Source organism: Pantherophis guttatus, chromosome 1 (assembly GCF_059756535.1).
Source record: "Pantherophis guttatus breed Tessera chromosome 1, ASM5975653v1, whole genome shotgun sequence".
Taxonomy (NCBI): Eukaryota; Metazoa; Chordata; class Lepidosauria; order Squamata; family Colubridae; genus Pantherophis; species Pantherophis guttatus.
Window position 1 is genome coordinate 215,881,687 of NC_142063.1, and position 8,403 is coordinate 215,890,089.

Below are 8,403 nucleotides of genomic sequence, written 5' to 3' on the forward strand. Positions count from 1 at the left end.
CTTGATCAGTTTCTATTTCTTTGCTGTAGGCCCTGGTGTTGGGCCTATCTTTCTTGGACATTTTTAATTACTTATTGAGTCAATTAACCATCCTCTGCTACCAGCTTGTTGCAATATTTTCAGGATCAGACTCAATAAAGATAATAGGAGTTAGAGCTTTAAATATATTTCTTTTTAATTATGATAGGCATTCTATATTCACTGAATATTCAAGGTAGAAGCGACGAGAATGATGAGGGTGGCTCCTTATATATACAAGGGGTGGAGCTAGGAATGGGAGTGGTAAGTTATGAATACATTAAAGTCCAAAGAATAAGTTAACCTCTGATGTTCCATATATACATTATTTACACATTGGAGAATAAGGCATTTACATCTGACATTTTCAATAGTTGATAGTAAAAAAGGTTGGCACTGTCTCTCTTAATACTACAATATATAATACATGCTGTAATTCAACTGTATTAGTAAATTAAGTTGCAAATGTCACTAGAATTTCTGGTCTTTGGCCAGATTTTTAATGTAAAGATATATAAAATGTTTTTGAGTACCATATATTAGATAAACTATGAAAGTTGTTAGTATGTTTTGGGGTTAAGGGACAAGAACGTTTCCTTGCTTAATCCTACTTTTATCAACACCTTTTTCCGCCTTCCTTTGCAATACCAGCTGAATGTGTGCAAGTTAATAATCAGTGCTTGTTTTGATTTCTTAACCTCTGGAAAAAGGAGCAGACATAGCTACATATGCTTTTTTTGTAAAAATGGTTAAACTCTTGACCTTAATTCTTTCTTAGTTTACTCAAAACAGTTTTTTTTCTACCTGCATCGCATCCTCCTTGCTTTTACAGCTTCCACTACATAAATGAACTTGCAGCTATTATTATGTTGAACAGTTATATATGACTCTAAAGATGATGGAAACTGTTACTAGGGAAAACATAATAGTTCCCTTGCATGACAGGACTGCAGCAGTTTATGATATGTGTCTAGAACCGGAATGTGGATATAGAAATATTAATATCCCTAATAAGGCTGGAAATCATTGTTTCTGTTTTACCAGAAAATAAAATCCATTGAATAAGGGAATGTAAAACCAAGCAGCCAGAGAATGAATGAGTCCAGATATACCTCATTTATATTAAGAAACATCATGGTTTAATTTAAAATGTGACTCTGCAAAGTTCAGCACAAAGCTCTAGGATTAGTGAGATTATCTACAGTGTACTTTACACACAGAATGTCTACAAAAGCCCTATATGCATGTTAAGTATTATTATTAGCTTTTGAAATATCGGCAGATATTTTTTTGGCCACTTAGTTGACCTTGACTGATCTTGAAAGTTAAGTAGGGTTGGCCCTGGATAGTACTTGGTTATATGAATTCCAGAGGTGCTGAGGAGACTAGAAAGAAGGGAAGAAATATCCCGAGCGAAAGGCAATGGCAAATCACTTCCATAATACTGCCAAGAAAACTGTAAGAATGCAGCCACCAAGAGCCAAGCTTGATTCAAGAGCATCTTTCTTTATCTTAATGGAGACTGATTGTTCGATTGATTGCCCACATTTATTTTGGTCAAGCTAAAGCACCATACATACCTAATGCACCCACCTCCTATTTTCCCCACACAACAATCCTGTGAGCTGAGAGAGTGTGACTGTCCCAAAGCCACCCAGCTGGCCTTCATGCCTAAGGAAAGACTAAAATTTAGTTTTCCTAGTTTATGTCTAGTATGTAATATCAACTATATATAACTAATATAGCTTGATTTGTTTGACCCAGCCTAATTAACAAAATCTGTTAGTATCTGAGTTTCAGACCTCCCTGTTGAATGTTAACGGGGAACAAAACCCTCACTCTGGCACATATGAAAGAGAGAGGATTCTGCACTTATTCAGCTATTCTCTATTCAGCTGCTCTCTTTTATGTACAAAGATAGTTCTGTTTAATAGTGAACAAACTACAAGAGTTTGTATGAATGTCAAAAGAATCTTTTCATTCTTGTCATTGTGTTCTGGCTTTCCAAGGCCACCAGCATGCCACTTATCATTGTGCTCATTTTCTGGGCATTAATTTTTGGGGTGAGACAGAAATATGGATAACAAGAAAAGAAAGACCCTGGCTTTCTTTCTGCTACACAGGTATGGCTTTGTGCAGGGAGGCAGCTTCTGGTGAACCAGTTAGGGAGCCCAGATGATAAGATCTAGTTTGTTGGATCAGTGAGGTGTCTCGTCTTGCTCTACTCCAAAAGCTGATATATAATCAATAGATTTGTGATTATTTGCATTTTAAATACAATATATAACTTTCCAGTTACCGTATTTTTCGGAGTATAAGGCGCACTGAAGTATAAGACGCACCTTAGTTTTTGGGGAGGAAAATAAGAAAAAAACTGATTGGCAGGTGGATCAGCCTCCCGGAATATCCCCAATCAGCTGTTCCCAGAGATGAATTTTAGCAACAGGTTCCTTGGTTGTGAGCTCTGTGTCTTGCTCTTTTTTTTTGCTTTTTTTTCTGCCTCTGAAACTTCTGAAATTCTGTTTCAGAAAAAACTTTTTTTTCCTGCTTCTGAAAGCCTCCGAAACAGCTTCAGAAAAAAAGTCTCTGAAGCTCTGTTTGGGGGCTTCTTTTCTGAAGCTTTGTTTCTGATACTTTTTTCAGCCTCTGAAACCTCCGTTTGAGAAGCCGGGCTGGGCTACATTCGGAGTATAAGACGCACCCAGATTTTCACCCTCTTTTTTGGGGGAAAAAGGTGTGTCTTATACTCCGAAAATATGTATATATATACTGTCCTATCTGTCTCTTAGCTCTCTTACTGTGTTTCCCTGAAAATAAGACCCTGTCTTATATTTTTTTGAACCCTGAAATAAGCGCTTGGCCTTATTGCCATGCACTCAAAAGCCCGATTGGGCTTATTATCAGGGGATGTCTTATTTTGGGGATAACAGGGTAATTGTGGTTTGTTCTTAATAATGTTAATCTGTGTTGTTTTATTTTTTTCTAATATTTTAAGTATTTTTACTTGTTTTATAATTTGTGAACCGGGTCAGAGTCACTTTGCAGAGTAGATGGGCGGCATGAAAACTACATAGATAGATAGATAGATAGATAGACAGACAGACAAACAACACATATACAAGGTTTGCTTCATTTCCCTACACTTTCTCACATTCTTGCTGCATCATAGACAATTTATTTTTTAAATGTAGCTTATGGGATAAACTGATATTTAATTCAGAAAAGGAAACCAGAAAAGATGTGTGAGATCTGTAATCAGATCTCCAAATGCCCTTTAAAAAAACAAAAACAAAAAAAGAATTCTAGCTATCAAATGTTTTAATGAAAGAAACAGTATCTGGCAATGGAATAGAGCTCACATTCTCCTGTGTTGCTCTTGCATATCCCCCAGGCTGGCTCTGAAAGTTTTGAGGATTCTGTGCAACAGATTTGCAAATGTGGAATGGGGCAGGGAGATGAGAAAAACTGCAGAGATTAGTCCAGACAATCTCCAGAAGTCAGTGCTGACCCAACGGCACACAGAGAAAAAAAAAGGAAAAGAAAAAATCATGTGCATCGAAGAAAAGCAGAGTTAATAGGTCACTTGCCCCTATCTATAATTAGAACTAATAGTGCATTGGGAAAACTGAGTGCTAATGATATACTGTAGGTTAAAACCTGCAACCATCCCATCGCCTCAACAGAAGTCATACCAGTGCATACCCCCACCAGCTTTTAAACTTTAAAATCAATGTCAGAAGGTCAATCACACATCAGATATATTACATCTAATATCTATCTTACTTCCATTTGAAATGGAATAATTTGAAATTATTTCACTACTAGCCAAATGCTTTCCTAGCTTTTACTCTCTCATTAACAATGCCATCATAATGTTGTGGATATAATTAAGTTCATTTCTGCCACATACAAACATATCAACATGGGAATTTTGAAAATGCAAATACAAGTCAATCCTGTTCAGAGTTCTATAAGTTAACTATCGGTTAGGTTTTCAAAATAACCCATTTTATGGGAAAAGCAATATTTATTTGTAAAAAGCGATGTGGGAAGCAACATTTATCTGGTCATTTCAGCACAGAATCTGCTACAAGGAGATATCAGTATAAACAAGCATCTTTCAAGTCAGCATATCTCGCATACTAAACAACCATCACATTCAAAATGCAGTCAGGCACGCATTAAGCAGCCATCAGGCTTCCTTTGCCAATTTTTTTACTGAACTAGCTGTTGTCGTCACATGTGTTATGCTTCTCACTGTTTCGTTCATCTTTTTAAGGCTGGATAAAGATATTAGGATCCCTTAAAAGCAAATTCAAATATATGCTTGACAGAGGGCGTGCAGACAAAGCTGCTTCATTCAAAACACTCACTCTGAATATAGTTGGACTCTGAGTTCATATTGTCATATCCTGTGTACCGCTGCTCTGGATTCTCATCGGATGATGGTAAACAATCACAGCAGGAAGCATCTTGCACCCAAGTATGATTTCCACATAATTAAGTACTGATTTTTCCAGTAGCTCAGCAATTTATCCTCTTCTCAGAACTGATCTGGGCACAGTATGAGCTCTTACCTGCATTAAGGCAAATAAAACAACATTATTAGACCTAGAACGTGAATTTCTCTTATTCTCAGAGATTGAAGGATTGCCAGAAATAAGCATGGATAGGTTCCTTGGCTTGTCAGATGATATCTGAGATAGAGGGAGGGGCGGGGGGACCAAAGAAGGGAGAATTACTGGGCCTAAGCAAATCCATGGCCTCATTCACATACTAAGGAGGGGCTGCTAGGTTCCCACAATGACATGATGTTTGGGATGACTTCTGCAGCTGCCACTCAATAAAGACAGGAGCATTTCCTTGAGAGTTGGTGGAAGGAGGGTTTCCCATTGCTGGGAACTCTTTCTTCCCTGTTCCTGCCTCCCACTTCTCACATTTCTCTTTGTGAGTCACCAAAGCAATTTGCTTGCTGCCATTTCCATGAGACATAAGGTGCCTCTACTGCTCCCCACACAAACACAGAGACTATTTTCCCCTCTTTATTGCTACAAAAACAGATGCAGCAAACTAAGACCAAAGATGAGTAGGCAAAGCATGGCTGGTCACGTAATTTAGATAATCCCTCTGAATGTTTGACTCACATACAAAATGTTCCTTTGAATGCTTCATACCTCCCCAAAAAGACCCCTACGGATGAGGACAATATTCTGTGTCACTCAGCGCACCACATTTCTAATAAATGGTTAATAAATCAGTGGTAATGCGGTCTTCTTAATTAATCTTTTCAGTCTTCTAGGGATAAAAGAAGAAAAGTATTAATGAGTCCTAATGTTTTATTAAGAGAGAGACAGAAAGGGCCGCAGATACATATGTGCACACTCACACATGGAGATATATAAATACCTGACTGGAGTGCTTTTCCCTCCGAGGTAGCCTTGTGTCAGCTTTACGGACTGATCCTGCAGCTGTCTGGGAGGTCAATCACACATTGCAGAAGAATATATTTAACTGGCGGCAGCCAGCAGATACCGCATCCATTGCAAGCAATTTCATTAAGAAGGAAGTGCGGTCTGTCCATCATTGGGATCACAGTGCTATTTTTTAATTGGCATGAAGATCCCGGCCTCATCATTTCTTTGAAACCATCAATCCGTTCCAACACTGTCCTCTTGTCAGTGGCAAACAGGAGGCATAACACTTGCTTTATTGCATTAATAATTCAACACTGCCCATGGTTTTCTTTAAAAATTCTCAGGTGGCTATTGGGGCACTGAGTCGGGCCACTAAACAGATCTCCAGTGAGTCAGGTCATATGTTGCCTGGCAACTGAGGCCTGGCTTGACAAAGGCAGGACACCTTACCATTTCCTCCCTCTTCTTTCTTCCCCTCCCTGCAAGAAATCAATATGTCAGACCTGATGTTGGTGATGGGAGATTAGATGAGAGAAAGCATAAAAATTGCTGGAGAGACTCTATTTAGAAGGGCTCTCCCTAACTACATGACTTCCCTGCAGCTGTGTCATTATGGCTGTCCCTCCACCGGCGGCATTCATTAAAGTCCTATTTGCAAAGGCATTGTTTTGTACAGTACGTCTGCTTCATTTTAAATCTGCTGCCTTTTTTCTCAAATGATTTCATTTAGGGCTGAGGGAGGGAATGTTTCCATCCTCCCATGCCACAAGCAACAGGATATGCCCCCTCCCACCTCCTGGCTCTCTCTTCCTCTCCTCATTCATTACTTGGTTCTAATTTTCAAATCAATCTTTAAGAGATGTTTAAATTAAGTTATGCAGCATATGTGCTTTGCATTGCTCATATTCCTTGCCATAGGCTTCACACGAATTCTTCCTTAACTCCTGTTTGGTTGAGCTTCAATGAAAGTTAAACCTGCAATGGATAAGCCTCGTGGAAAATTTCCAGGCATTCATTAAGCAATTTTGGCTCATGCTTCAAAGCCCTTCTGGATTAGGGATTGGTAAACAATTAATTCAAAAGTGACCTTACACCTTTGCTTTCTAGATGCTCAGGTCATCCTATAGAGCTCTTCCCTACTCTTATCAGTTTTCAACAAGTGGTAAACCGTTTCTCTCAAGCAGCAATGACGTAACACTTTTCAATTAATTGGAAGTTAATCAGAGCAGTGTGGACGGTGTGCTGCTGGTTACTTTTCCTGGAGGAACTATGACATCAGTAAATTAGATCTCTAAGGATGCCTTATACAAAGAAAATGGAACAGGGATTTCCTGAGCTGTAATAAATTCAGAAAGCCCTGATCTGTTCATTTTTAGGATTGCTGGATATTTAATAATGTTGCCTCAAGGATTGATTTTGTAAAATAATGCCTCACAATCTCTTACACTTTCTCAGAAATGTTCTAATCCTACAAAAGAGGTTCATCTATTTTTATCTCATTCTCTGGGTATTTTATAATTTTTAAGAAACATTGGGGAGAGGATCCTTTCATTTAAACATACATTATTGTTTAGAAGATGGTAAAATCTCCTGTTGTAGGTTTCAGTTATAGGTAGTCCTCAATTTCCACTGGTTGCTTAGCAATTGTTTGAAGCCTGGAAAAAAAAGGAGTTATGACCCAGTTCCGATGTTCTGATGGGTCACCCCTCCTATCTGGTTACATGACCACGTTGGTTGTTCAGCAACATGACTGCATTTATGGCCATTTACAGCTTGACTGTGACTGCATTTTATGACAGTTTTGCTGCAAACAGGAAGTTATTTCTGGTTTTCAGCAAAAGCACACCATATCAAACAACGGATTTATTTAACGACCGTGGAGTTCATTTCATCATGTCTTATGACTGCCACTTGGCCTCCTATTCTTAGCTATGGGTCTTCTCTAGAAAACATTAGAGACCAACAGGTTAGTAAGAAAGGTGATTATTTTGGTTTGATCACACAGTCAGCCAGATGTTTAGACTGGACTTGGCATTTATATCTGCCTATCAAGCCCTTCCTAAGGATCTGAGATAGGTAGACGTTCTTGTTTAATGGTGTTAAAGGAATCATCACAGGATATAGGGCAGGGCTATCAAACATGCGGTCCACAGGCTGGATGCGTCATGTGCTGGCCACGCCCACGCCCAGTTTAGCGAATGAGAAAAAAGTCGTGATACATCATGTGACAACATGAGTTTGACACCCCTGATATAGGAGATTCCAAATAAAGCTGCCTTTTGCAATGAACTGATGGTGATTTTGTCAATGCCAGTGGTGTTCAAGTGGTGTTCCAGATGTTTTGAGATTACACCCAAGGCACCTCTTACTATTGGCATTATCTTTGCTTTCTTTTGCCACAATTGTTCTACTTCTATTCCCAGGCCTTTATATTTTGTGATTTTCTCCAGTTCTTTCTCTTCTGCTATTTCCAAATATTGCAGCGTCCACTATCCAGGCTTTTTTGTCTTTCTTATCAACAGTTATTAGGTCTGAGATGTTATGTGGCAGGTGCTTGTCAGTTTGAATTCTAAAGTCCCAGAGCACTTTAATTTCTTCATTTTTCTATCACTTTGTCGCTTGCTTGCAGGCAAACAGTATTTCTCACAGATATTCCAATGCACCATTGTTGCTACTTTGACATGCCATTGTGGGTTGTCTTCTTTTTCGTCTGTCTGCATATGTGAGCATTTTTGATACTCTAAAGTATATAGAGAGATTTACACAAACACTTGTACAATGGTATGTGTTCATGAAGATCTGCCCACAGGAAGGGAAGCAATGGCCCGCTCCTTTCCTGGAAGAGAAAGGTAGGAGAGCCTAGGAGCAGGGGAATTATCCAGTGAGAGGATACTTATCTTACAGTCTAGACTGAACACCTTGTAAGATTTTGCCAAAGTGTCTAAGGCCAAACAAATTTTCTTAACTTGGA

At 38.8% G+C, this 8,403-nt stretch overlaps 1 long non-coding RNA gene across 1 annotated transcript; it reads right to left on the reverse strand.

Moving 5' to 3' along the window:
* Positions 1–3,015: 3,015 nt before the first annotated feature.
* Positions 3,016–7,244, reverse strand: LOC117674118 (uncharacterized). The gene is made up of 2 exons (XR_015731323.1): positions 5,425–7,244; positions 3,016–4,595 (listed from the first exon to the last, which is right to left on the reverse strand). It is a non-coding gene; the product is annotated as an uncharacterized LOC117674118 (long non-coding RNA).
* Positions 7,245–8,403: the final 1,159 nt, after the last annotated feature.